The sequence below is a fragment of the Sus scrofa genome, chromosome 4, assembly GCF_054392235.1.
Source record: "Sus scrofa isolate SSC_HxYL_T2T_F1_AM1 chromosome 4, Sscrofa_HxYL_maternal_Yorkshire_Landrace_v2.0, whole genome shotgun sequence".
Taxonomy (NCBI): Eukaryota; Metazoa; Chordata; class Mammalia; order Artiodactyla; family Suidae; genus Sus; species Sus scrofa.
The window spans coordinates 133605128-133618994 of NC_139386.1; the positions used below are offsets into that span (position 1 = coordinate 133605128).

Here is a 13867-nt window from a genome sequence, read left to right on the forward strand (position 1 = left end):
TATTACTAATAAAAATAAATGTGAAAGTTGTAAATTTCAAACAATGTGAGACCCATAGTTCATACCTGAATTTTCAAATGTGTATGTGACATTTCATTAAGCTTAAAGCTGAAGACACACTGTATTATGTCTGACCTCTTTAAAAAAGGAACCTAAATATTTCCACAGTTTGTCATCCTGCAGTATCTAACAATAAGGCGGCAGAGAATGCGATAGGGTCTGGTCCAAGCCGAGACAAAGCCCTTGAACAAGCTCCCTGGTCCCATGCCCAGGCCTGAGGCATCAGCCTGCCTTTTGGGCACCCCCAGTCCGCCCCCCACCCCCACCCCCCCGCCCTGCAGGGGGTTGTTTTTCATCCACGAAATGGGAGCAGTGAAATATGCCAATTTCGATAGGAGATTATGAGGGAGATGAGTTAAAATCAACACCTACCTCAGACTCTGCCAGGAAGGGCAATGCAGGTTAAGGGTGAGGCCGCATCCCAAAGGGATTTGAACTCACCATCTCAGAAGCAAGGGATCCCACATCGAACCACTAGGCTGCACGGCCTGGAGAACTACCCCTGCGGTTTCAGCGGGGCTCAGTCAGCCACTGGAGGGAGCCAGTGTGACTCCCTCCGTCCAATGTGCCCAACTGGTAGGGAGAGAGAATTTTCAAATGGCTTGTAAAGATGACAGAATTTGAACAAAATCCCTTTTATTTATTTATGCCAAAATCTGTGTGAATGGAAAATGCCATTGCAATCATGCTTTATTTATGGCGCGGCTTTTTCTTTGGGGGAAAACCAGAGAGGAATGAAGAAGCAAGCGGGCCGATGCTCTCCTCGCCTGAGCCTTGGTCCCCCTGGCAGGTGAGTGACACGGAGCGCGTGGACACCAGAGCAAGCCTCGGCACGTGCCAGCCAGGTGTGGGCACACTCCGTGACTCAGCTTGCCTGGTCGGATCTGGGCAGGTTTGAAAGGGCCCTGCTTGTCATTTCGTGCAGCTGGAAACCCTGCCCGGGGCCTCTCCTTGAATAGGAGGCTGTGCAATATGTAAAATTCCTGAAGACAATTTTATTTATAGCTGTTGCAAACAATGTTTATACAAAGTTTATTAAATATGTCACCCACATTGATTTATCCCAACCAATCTCTTCAATCACTAATATTTATGTGATGGGTTCAGTTGCAACAATTATTTTATATGCTGTAGAGTGTGTTATAACTAGGGATTCACCCTGGCAATTATATGAAAGATAAAATGCTTCCTGAAGACCTCAGGGCAGACCAGGAAGTATATTATTGGACACAAGGTGGTTTTAACTGAATGCCACAGCACTCAATTTAGAGCAGGAAATGTAGAGCGTCTTATGCTTAAAAAAACGAGAGCGAGTTCTGCGTCCTTCCTGCATTTTTCTCATTATGGGGACGGCAGTAGGAGCCTCTGCATTTCCTCTCCCGCATCCAAACCCTGGGGCTGGAAGCACTTGCCTTGTCAGCGCTTCGGATTTCCGTCCTCAGCAGCAGCGTTTACCCAGGGCCCCAAGCGGGCGGAAGACGTTACCTGGCATTTCCAAACACCCACCGAGGAAACTCAACACATGTTAAGTCGCCTCAAAGGAACTGGCATCTGATGTGAGGGGGGCAGCACTGGTAACAAAGAAACTAGAATTTTCTAAAGAGCCCAAGGTACCTATTGAGGCGATGAACTCGACAAAACCAAAAGAAGTAATTTGAAACCACAATTGAATGCAACGTCTTCTGTTTCCTAAGAGAGAATAAAACGTCCTTTGTTTGGCAAAGTTGACTTGACGGATCCACTTGGGTTTGGCGAGTAAGGCCTCAGGGCGTGGTGTGAAAGTGGGCAGTAAAACAAAGGGGCAACTGAACCCTTCTGCAAAAGACGCCAGTGGCCACGAGGGGCTGAGGTTGAGCGCAGGAAGGGGAGGGGGAGAGTGCGGCCTCTGGGGAGAGAAGGGAGGGGGACAGCGAGAGAAGGTGACCACGGAGAAGTTCTCTGTTCTCCGAGGCCGGGACACGTGTCAAGTTCAGGCTGGAGACCTGCTGTGCTACCGTGTAGGCCTCTGGCCTGTCGCCCAGTCAGTGTGCTTGCTGGAAGCAGCAGTGCAAAACCAGAGGTAACCAGAAGTACTCTATCAACACCCACCCTAAGTCCCAGGATCTCCGGAGAGGTTGGGAGGAATCCTCACTGACAGACGAGGGCCCCTTTTAAGCGAACACCGGGGACAGCATGAACCCTGACCCAAGGGTCGTGGCAATGAATGGGCTTCTCCAGGACTGCAGTGGCAGTCCGCTTCTACGCCTTTTTCCCCCTACTGTTATTTTTTTTTCAAAGGTATTTCTTTCTCTGGCAGGAGAGATTTTTTTTTCCTACTAACCAAGTCTTGCTCTTTAGTTGCCATTGGATTTTTGGTTTTTAGGCTGCTTCGTTCCGTAGCCTTTTCTAGCAATTACCAGCACAGGCAGTGGAGACTTGGGGACCCGTGGGTCTGGGAATCCTTGCTTTGTGTAACACTGCACCCTCAGGGAGAGCCTGTGGAACTTCTAGAAACTTTGTGGTCACCTCTTTTCAGAACATCAGTTATCCACGAGCTACATGAAGGAGTCAGGTGAGTAACAATTCGTTGAGTGACTTCAGCCCCGGAGCGTACGCTGGACCAAAGACTTGAGAAGGACCTTTGTCTGCACTGAACGTGCCTCTTCAAGAGGCGGGAGTGAAGGATGGTTCATCGGAGAGAACTGATCTTTTGTCCAATGTATCGTTTAATGCAAAGAAGAAAGATTTGACTTCAAATTGATTGTAAGAATGTGGGCTTTGACTTACATGTCCATAAACAGGCTTATCTGTTAGAAAAAGTTTGCAGAACCTGAGAAATTAGAAACTCTCTTGGCGACTGCTAAAGGAACGTTTGTGAGCTGATTATTAAGTTGGTATCCAGAGAAAACTACAGAACCAGTTTAAAGGCTTGGTTGTCTTACGTGGTAGGATGCGCTGCTCTTCTTGGGTCCTCTTCCTTGGGGATCTTGGTTTACGACTCTTGACAAAGAATGCTCGTTCAGTAGAGCCCCACAGAGCTAAATATAGGATCATGTGGCCGACAGAATGCGGTCCCCCAAATTTCTGTGTCCTTCGAGAGCATCATGTGAATGTTTGGGTCCTCCCTCCAAATCCCAAGTGCCACTGAATTGCCAGCTCTCGTTGCTCTCTGATGGCCACGATTCCCTGATAGATGAAATGATGATGGGACTTCCTTGGAATCATAGGTCGTAAGCCGTGATATCATTCAGTGACTTCCAGATGCTGAGCAACGATGGTCCATGCGCAAGGAGTTGCCACGGCTTATCTCCCCTTGCTTTGTCCCAGTTTTGTGTGGAGCTTATTTCTGGAAGAAATAGTAACCTCGCCTTCTACAGCAGCCGGATTCTGAGATCTTTGGACAATATTCCAAGAAAGGAGTCTGTAATTCTTCCTACTGACGTGGGAGCGGTCAGCGACTTCTGCCAAGCTCCCAGAAAAAACCAAGAACCATGGTCCTTCTGAAGTTCTTTCTCTCCTAAGCATGGAAGGAATATCCAGGGGTCGAGAGAGCACTCCTGCTTCCCATGACCACAGGTAGGAGAAGCGGACAGGTGCCAACAACAGATCCTTGAGCGAAGAAGCAGGCAGCGTTCCGTCTGCCACCTCCCTTGGCGTCCGTGTGGCTGCCACGCAGGCAATCTTGGCGTCCGAGCCACAGACCTATACAAAACTAATTGTTCATGTGATTTTCTTTCTGAGCCACTGCAGATGTCCCTTTCTGTAACAATTTAATTAACACTTTAAAATAATGATGCATTAATTAATGCCAAATTACAATGAAAATCCTGGAGAATTACACTTTATATCAACATTAATGCAAAATGAGTTCCTCCTGGATAATTTTTCTTACAATGAATACAAAAAGAGATAATACTAATTAGGCCATCAATTTAAATTTACCATAATTTCAATCCATGTCATTTATCGGTTTCCCAGCACAAAACAATTCCAGTCTGCCACACGTTGATGCTGCAGTAGGGCTGTCTGCACACATAGCAGCTAGACCTGGGCCAGCTCTGGGGTGTCATGAGATGGGCCTGAAATTTGTATCTTGGTTATTGAAAACGGTGTGTGTGTGTGTGTGAGAGAGAGAGAGAGGGAGAGGGAGAGGGAGAGGCAGATGGAGAGATGGAGAGAGAGAGAGATGCAACTCTCCAATACAACAAAATGCCCTGACTTGAACAAAGTTACATCCTCCACCTGCTAACACGCGTGGCATAAGTCACCAGGCTGCCTATCAAGCTGCATACAGTTCAGTGTATTTTTCACTCTCGGGGTCAGGACCCAGGAGTTAGAAGAGCTGTCAAATCTCCAGGGCCCTTTGTTCCCGAGCAGACCCAAAGCGCCTCTTGCCATGTTCCAAGGAGCCGCGACCGCACCTGTTCCGTTGCGCCTTCGTCACTTCCGCCGAGGAGATGCTCGTTTCAGAGCGAGGACGAGAGGGAGGCGCCCACGCGGTCGCACTGCTCACTCCGGGGGAGGACGCGGCCGTGCCGCTGCCACCGCGTCTGCTTTCTCGCCCCGTGACCGGCTCCTTCGTTCTGCCTGTTGAGACTCACTTGTATCTAGAACGTTCAGAATCTATAGGGCATTTTGCTCCTGAGTCAGAACGCCCTTGACTAAATATTTGCGGAGACCCTTAGGTCTTTTATTCTTCTGGAAGTCTTTCAACAGAAAAGAGCTTCTTGGGGCACATCCCTTCAGGGCTTGATCTTAAATACTTTCTTATGGCAAGGACCGCAAGAGGATGGATTTCCACCTCTCGTAGTTGGGAATCCTGACATGTAATTTGCTAAAATGCCATGAAAAGTATATTCAGTAAAATGGCCAATTACAGTGACGAGGTGGATATGGAAATTCACTGAGAAAACAGAGAATCTTCCAACAGTAAGAATCCCTCACTTCGGGAGGGAAGCATCAGACCGTGGTTGTGCTCTATATGCCTCTGGGGCGTTTTCCTGGATCTGTTGCTCACTCCTCCGAGCAATTTGAGTCGTCCCCATGCCCGTCTTGAAGATTTCTTTTCCCGCGTATTAAATGACAAGAAAAATTTGGCTTTTGATCGTTTGGTTTTCCCATGTTCTAAGTCAGCAGTGGAAATTTCTGCTGGCCCAGGTGTTCTCAAAGAAAGTAGGCAATGGGCCTAAATGAAGTCTGGCAGAAAGAAATTAATTTTAAAAAATCAATAAGCTCTGCCTTTGTTTTTATTCAGCTTTAGGGGAATACATATCAGTGACATTTACCTTGGACTACGTCTCCATGCCTGAAATAACAAGAGCATGTCAGAGCGAATCGGGGGCATGGTGATCCATTCCGCCTCCTCCGCCTGGTCGACTGCCAGGTGGTGGGTGATGAAGACAGTTGAAAAGGACCTTGCAGGGCTCCTTGGTCTCCTGCAGCATCCTTCAACCAAGGCATCTCCCAGAGGCATCAAAACGATGGAATTCAACACGTGCTCCCTGGCTGCACCTGTAGGGTTTTTCATGAAGGTGGTAAAATCCACCAACTAGTTCATCCCACATGCCATTAATTATATGCTCGAGTTTACTCATAAATAGCACATCTTCCTAGCTTAGCCCAGTACCCAAGTCGTGTTTGTTTGTTTGTTTGCTTCTGCCAGTCCTTATTTTCTCTCCTTACTCCATTCTCCTATGAGGAAATACTAGTAAAAGACTATGCAGATTGAGGAGCATTCTGAAAGGGACCTGTTATACAAAGATATGGATGTGTCACGCTGCTGGGAGATGACTATTTTCAAGTCTGTTTTTCTAATGGTCTCTCAGGAAGGTTATTTTACAAAGAACCTATGTAGGTTATTTCTCAGTTGACATAATTTAATCCTTCTAGTTTTAGGTTTATTTTGAAATAATGGAACGGTGAAGGTGCTGTCTCTCAAATAATGGATTACATTAGATTATAAATAGTGACTTTACAGAGAAAAAAATGAGCCTCCTCATTAAATAATTTTCCCGATTTTCTTCACCCCCATGCATCAAAATACAGAACCAGCAGGAACCATTAGGTCCTAGTGGTTAAGTCTCAGCCTCATGGATTGGAACCTCTTTGCCCCAAGACTTCTTCTTAGGGGTTTCTGCTTTGCTACTCTGATCGCCAACTCTGGAATTAGACTGGAATTCAAATCCCAGCTCCACCCCAGCAAGCTACCCATCTTTCTAAGCTTCAGTTCTCTCATCTACAAAGTGGAGGTGATAATACAAGTGGTTTTGAAGACTGAACAAAGTGCTTAAACAGGGTTCTCCACATTGAGTTCAGGTTCTGTTGGTTGAAAATTCATTCATTGGTTCTGTGAACATTGATAGATCACCTAACTAATGCCAGTCACAAGCCTCTGGCAGTAAGAAGATGGTTAAGATAAATTCTCTATCCCAAAGAACTTCACAGTTGGGATACCCATCCAGGTCCAAAAGTTAATAATTAAAATACACTGTGCTGTGGGGGAAAAACTGTAATTGTAATGTATACATGTAAGGATAACCTGACCCCCTTGCTGTACAGTGGGAAAATAAAAAAAATAAATAAATAAAATAAAATACACTGTGCTATAATGGAGGGACGGACAAGATACTAAAAACTAGCAACAACAACAAAAAAGGAGAGACTAACTTTGGGGAGTTTGGGGAGGGATCACCATAGCAGCTGAGGTTTGAATTTGAGCTTAGCAAAGAATAAAGGCAGCACCATTTTCAGAGACAAAGACGGATGCAGGGAAAATGTGGGCTCATCACGTGACAAGCTATCTGGTGTGGTTAGATGCGAATATGACATACACGGGTTCATAACAGCCTGTGTGTGAGGACAGAAAGCTGTTTAAGCAAGATCGGATGTAAACTACCCAAAATACATATTTTCCTACTTACAACTCTGGGAACTTCGGCAAACATACCAAAGCACTTGAATGTTTAGGTACACTGCCACAGCATTCCTGTTTCTAAGGTTTTATTCTAAGGGAATTGGCATGGAACAATAATCAAGATTTTGACCTGAGCTTCTGGTTCTCGCCAAGATGGCAAACCAGAGTGACTGTCAGATCTCCCTGCCTCGAGTCTATCCTAGAGACATTAAGAAAAAATGAGAAACGGACTCCAGGAACAAACAATACCGCAAAGCTGTGAGAAACCAATGGAAAAGCCTGTTGACTTTGCAGTGTATGGTCAGAGCTTGGATGCTGGGAGGGGTACGTGACTACAGCTGGAGACATAGGGTGCAACTGGCTGTGGCAGCGAACACATCACCTGGGCAAGGAAGGTTCACATTTTGTTCTCACCTTTCCTTTCACTGCCTTGGGACCATTTTGTTAGAGAGCCGCAGTGTGGGGATAGGAGGGGGCCAGCATAGCAGAACACCCTGAGGGCATGAACAGGTGGGGTGAATAGGTTTCTAGCCATCAGCTGTCTGCAGCCACCCACTGGTCGCTCCTCCCGTGTGAGCTCTGCCTCCTACCACAGTTGCTTGGCAACAGGACTTTTCCCAGGGGGGCTGTCTGGTGGGATTGCTGCCGAAGGGAGTGTTCAGCAGTGATTCCATGCTGGCTCAGGTCCTGCTCTGGGCTCATCTCCCCATCTCCTCACGCTGGCCTGGGCTGACCAGACTAGGGCTTTGGGCCTTGGCTCTTCCTCTGCCTACTCCCCCGGACAGAGCAGCTGGCGCTTATCAGGAAACATGGACCCGTCGACCAGACAAGGAGCCTCCCGAGGCACTGAGCCTCTGAACAGAGCACACACCAAACTGGACCACATTTTCTAAAAGTAAAATTTTAGAATAGATGGCAGGATAATCTGAAACAAGTATGATCGGGAAATAGAACCAGGCTAAAAGCTCCGAATGAGACTCTCTCAAAAGGCACGAGGTAGAAGTGAAGAGAGGTAGAACAGAGAAATAGAAGCGCCTCGTCTAGATACAGGGCATCTCCGGAGAAAAGAAGAAAAACACATGCGGGATGAAGTCATTGAAGAAACACTGAAGAAAAATGTCCCGGGGTTTTGAGAAATGAAAGACGTTAGAATGAAGATGGCTTATAAGCACCCAACAAGAGAAATAAAGAAGCCCTGACATAGGCAATATCAAAGACAAGAGTCAACTCCAAGACCTTCAAAAAGAAGGACAGTTCACGTTCAGGAAAAGAAGGATGAGATAGATATCAGCAACACTGGATGCAAAAAACAATAAAGCAATATGTTTTATGCATTAAAATAAAACATTTCATTGCAAAGATGTTTCTTGTGGCGTTGCTTATAATAGCAAAACATTGGAGGTCACCTGAAAGCCCATATGCAATGGCACACCAGGCAATCCCTTAAAAAGGAGGTTGCAGGAAAATGCTTTAAAAATTAAGAAGGCTTTGTCCATAAATATATTACTCTGGGAATAAAACAGAGTATACACATGTATAGGATTATTCTGTTTTTTTTTTTTTAATGGAAAGATTGAAAGACGATATGCAGGAATTTTAGTTTTTATTTCTGAGGGTTAGGAAGGACTACCGGTAATATTATTTGCTTTTTTTAAAATCATCTACATTTTCTCAAATGAGATTTTACAACTTTTTTAAAGAGAAAAAAGTGATACTTAACTATTGATTTCACACTGCCAGAACTCCAACTCCGAATACTAACTGGGAGTGGTTTTAGACGCTTGGAAACTGCTGCAATACTTCCGGTGAGATGGGACCAGCTTCGATCAAGATAATGGCAAAGAGGATGGATCCAGGGCTCTGCGGGATTGACACTGAGGGAAAATGAACAGGAACTGGTCAACAATTGGATGGGGTGCCTGTCAAGGATGACTCAAGTTTCCAGTTTCTCTCATATTTTACTTACCAACTCCTAAATTTAGGCTTGAAAGAACTATTCTATATGCCCTTCTAAAGAAATGTGATACAAAAGCAGGTATTTACACTCTGTTTCCAGCAGCTCCTTTTATGAAAAGCGCTTTTGAAGCTGATTTGTATGTACACCTCCCTCGTGAGCCACAGACATTCTATTTTCAAGAAAAACATTCTCTGCAAACTCTTTCCCCACCTGTGTCATTAAGCAAAAGCAATTGCTTTATGCACCACTACCCTCTGCCTGAGTTCTTTTGAATGCAGGTTCAAAGGCGCATTCCATGAATATATCTCTTTCCCATGTGTGTTGAAACCTGCTGGCAAAATATGTGTTATTTCATACCTCTATAGGAAAATGGGCCACATACATGCATAGACAGTTTGCAACAGAACCAAAACAAATGACAGATACCATAAGAAAAAATGGTAAATTACCTTAGTAACGAACATTAAACCTAGTTTCAAACAGCAGAAAAAATCTCCTAAAAAGATAATGCACAAAGCTGACAGGATGTCAGTGAGATGAAAATTTTCACACATGCTTAGCGCACTTTCTGGAAAAATTCATCACTACAGGGGAAGAACATTAAAATCAATTTTTCTTCCAATCCAGGAATCCCATTTCTAGAAATTTATATTAAGGAAATAATTAGGGCTATGGTTAAGGATTAAATACGTCATGTTCAAGTCAGGATAATGGCTAAATGAGTTGTATATCTACTAAAAGTACACTTTATAAACAGATTTAACAATACAAGGTAATAGTCATGCTACCTAAGTGAAAATCCATATATGCCATAGAATTTTGATTTTTAAAGGGTCTATTTGTGCATTTAAAAAGAGGAGGGGGTGTTGGAAAAGAAAGATCCAAAATATCAGCATTAATTATCTCTGAATAGTGGGATTATTGGTAATTTTTACTGTCATTATGGTTTCTTAAGCTTCTAAAGGGAGGCATGAAGATTTTTAAAACGAGAGGCAATTATTAAAAGGAATTTATTTCTAATATATTTTCAGTGATGTTGGGCCTTCTTTCAGGTTCACCTGATACTTTTCTTTTTGCATATGTTACATCTCTCTGTCTAGATAGGCAACCTGCACAGATATAAAAGTCAGTTCAGTGATTTTGGAAAATTACCACGTGGCCATGGAACTAGGGTGTTGTCTGGGAACTGCTCCTCATTTAGTCAACATTTACTGCAGGCGTAAATCCCTCAAAGGGTGGACCGGGCAGAGAAATAATATAGTGCAAACCCTCTCTTTTGCAAGTGGGCTTTGTGAAAATTGACTCATTGTGAGGCACGGGGAAGCCATCGAAGGCTTCCAAGTGCAGGCGTGAGATAACTAGATAATTTTGATGATAATACAGATGGTTGACTGGCCACTTAATAGATGAGGGGAGGTCATCCAGAGAGAAGGCTGTTTTAATAACCCAGGGATGAAGTGATAAAACCCCAACTGGGTAACTGGTAGTGGGGTGGGAGAATGGGTGAGGTTTGGGAATGTATTTAGGAAGTAAAATTGACATAGATTCAGGCCAATTGTGGTGGAAAGAAGAGAGAAGTGTTAGTTGTACCAGGAGTTTTCTAGGTGTTTGCCTGCGATGAGCTATCAAATGCTGTCTACCGTTGAGTTACACAGTGGGCTTTTCATAAATATCAACTCATCAGTCGATGAGGCTACATTTATGTTTTCTTCAGAGGGAACTGAGTTTAGATTAAGCTTTTAGCTTCATATAGTTTTGAGAAATATAACAGGAGATCTGTGACTCAGGTACATAGGACACATGCACTAAATTTTAAAGATGCTTAGCTGGGTAATGTCAATATGTTCTGTGCCGTTTTTCTCTAGGCATCAATTTCATAGCAACGACAGCAAAAGCAACTCCTAGAGAAACGGGACCATTTTTAAGTTTTCTATTTTATATCAATTAGAAACTCATTTGAAATGTTTCAGTGTAAAGGTGGACGATATTTCTGGTCTAGTCACCAGTTTTAATTAGTGGTTTTTAAACCGGTATGTTTTCTTCCCTCTGTGGGCCACTGACCTCCGCTGAGATGTGGGTCTGTACTTCACTAAGACTCAATCAATAGGCATATTCAGAGAGTGCGCGTTCTTGTAGGCATGTCCTGTTGACATCATCATGCATGTAAGAATGACCTTAGGAAAAAGGAAATTAATTAGCAGGGGACGTATGAGTGCATTCTTTTGTTTTACTGAAGTTGTTATGCATTCAGCTTACGCACCATTAGAACAATCTCAGAATTATTAGACACCAGCCATCAACCCTATGCTTCAAGTCCTTGTTTGAGTATCCCACAAAGAGGCCATTTTCCTTGTAAATATGTTGTGAAACTTACCTTTTATTAAGTTGAACTTTTTCTCCTTGGAGCTTTTATGTGTGTTGATCCCAGTACAGGAAGCTGGTTCCTGTCTTGTGAACCCGCCTTTTAACTGCTAAGGTCCTTAGTGTTTTCTTTCTTCACTTCCTTCACTTGCTCTTAATATGTTTTAATCCATAGATTATCCTGATTGGACAATCTGTTTTGAATGTGCATTAGTTTTGTCTCTCTTTTTTTTTTTAAATTTAGCTCGATAAGGTTTCTGATTGGAGTTGGGCCCCATTTACAGTTAATATTTGTTTTGTGTATTTCGACTTACCATTTAGACCTTTTAGCTTCAACTCTTTTTCTCCACCGCAGTTGTCCTCGTGTTCACATAATTCTGTGACTGGTTTGTTTCGAAATTACCGGTAAGTTTTATCTATCTACCTATCTACCTGTCATCTGTCTGTCTATCCATCCAAGTATAATTGCTTTGCAATGTTTTGTTAGTTTCTGGAATACAGTAAAGTGATTCTGTTGTATATTCTTTTTCAGATTCTTTGCTACCGTAGATTATTACAGAATGTTGAATACAGTTCCCTGTGCTATGCGGCAGGGCCTCCTTGTTTCTCTCTTTTATATAAAGTAGAGCCTCTCTGTTGGTCCCAAAGTCCTAATCTATCCCTCACCTGCCCTTTCCCCTTTGGCAGCCATAAGTTAGGTTTCAATTTCTGTGAATCTGTTTCTGTTTTGTAAATAAGTTCATTTATATAATTTTTTAGATTCTTCATACAAGTAATGTCGCATATTTCTCTGTCTGATTGACTGCACTTAGTATGAAAACCTCTAGGTCCATCTATGTAGCTGCAAATGTCATTAGCTCCTTCTTTTTAATGAATGAGATGCATGTATCTTTTCAAATTTGAGTTTTCTCTGAAAATTAGCAGTAAATTTTTTAACTGCCTTTTTAATCTCCTGAATTCTACTCATGATAAAAGTTTTAGTTTTCTAAAGCACTCCTTTAAGCTATTTTTACAAACTCTTAATTTCTTAGACTTTGCAAAACTTGAGATTTGTTATCTTTTGTTCATTTTGTTTGTATACAAAAGGCAGCCTATTATTAGTGTAATTTTAAGTTCGTAAGTTTTTAAAGTTATTTTGCCTTTTGGAAAAAAATAGCATTTGTTGCAGAGGAGAAACTGAGACCAACTTGGTTTGGATTGTTTGCTGAATATATAGTTGGGTCCCTACCAATCCACACACCACCATCAATCAGATCTTGGATTTTTTTAAAATTAATTAAAATTAGGCATTTCATTCAGTAGATATTTATTACATTTTTACTATCTATAAGAAAATATTTTTGGTGGTGGTGAATATAGCAGTAGACCAAAAGTTAAAAAAAAAAAATTCCAGCTTTCCTGAAGGTTAACATCTAATAGAGGGACAAAAAGACAATTTATAAGATAGGTAAATATATGTAATACTTTTGATGGTGATAAGTGCCAAGGATATGCTTAGTAAATTTAAGTATCTTGCCAAGATATTTCTAAATTTAAGTCTCTTTCGATTACTCTGCCTTTAATGCCACTTTTTATTTTAGCCCTAAAGTCTTATAAAATCTGGTAACTGTATTATTATACTCTCTAATTTTGAATTTCTGTTCTCTTTTTCTTCATTTTATGAATTTTTTTCAAATATGTCCTTGAATTATTTATTTTATTTTCTGCACTAATCAGTGACTTCCAGATTCCAAGTTGATTTAATTGGATTGTATTCCTTCTCATATCTTAAAGCCATCTTTTTAAATAAGAGAAATTCATTCATTCATCCATTCAAAAGATATTTAAATTTATTTTGCGCCAGGCACTAGAGAATGCTAAGGTGAAAGTACTCAAAGTAATATACTCTTATGTTGACAACAGACAGCAAAAAAAAAAAAAAATTAAAGCAATTTTCCTTTTTATGATGGTCTGAATTTAATTATAGGAAAATTTCTTTTTTATTGGTTACTTGCTGACATTTTATGTTTACTCGATTTTGAATCAAAATACTTCTATTTAGTCTATGGTTTGAAAACAGTCAAAGTGTAAGGATTGGACTCAGTTCTTCACAACGGGCTAAGACCCGGCTGACTACGCAATTGCTCCTTTACGGCAGAGAGCAGTTGCGTTCTTAGAAAGCAGAGTGGCTGCTTTTGGTTAAATTATTTATTCATTTATTTGTTCATTTATTTTACGTGTTTACTTGTTCATCCAACCAGTTTTTCCAGTGGATTCTAATTTGAGTAAAAAGAGAAAGAGCCTCTAAAGGCTTATTGAGGTGCTTGTGGGCCTTTGAAGAGCATGGGACGTAGGAACCGGTGGAACCTGGAACATTTTGTGTGCATTTTTTTTTTTAAATGTTTATGAAGTTTTATGAGTAAATCACTCTGATAGGTGTTTTACATATATTATCTCTTTTTTTTTTTATTTTCCCACTGTACAGCAAGGGGGGTCATGTTATCCTTACATGTATACATTGCAATTACAGTTGACACAACCTAGAATAGATTTACAAGGAGATCCTGCTGAATAGCATTGAGAACTATGTCTAGATACTCATGTTGCAGCAGAAGAAA

At 42.0% G+C, this 13867-nt stretch overlaps 1 protein-coding gene across 5 annotated transcripts in view; it reads left to right on the top strand.

Annotated features, from left to right (window-relative positions):
• LOC106510246 (uncharacterized) overlaps nucleotides 1-13867 on the top strand; it is a 433353-nt gene that overhangs the window by 100736 nt on the left and 318750 nt on the right. The gene's annotated exons all lie outside the window — the stretch shown is intronic.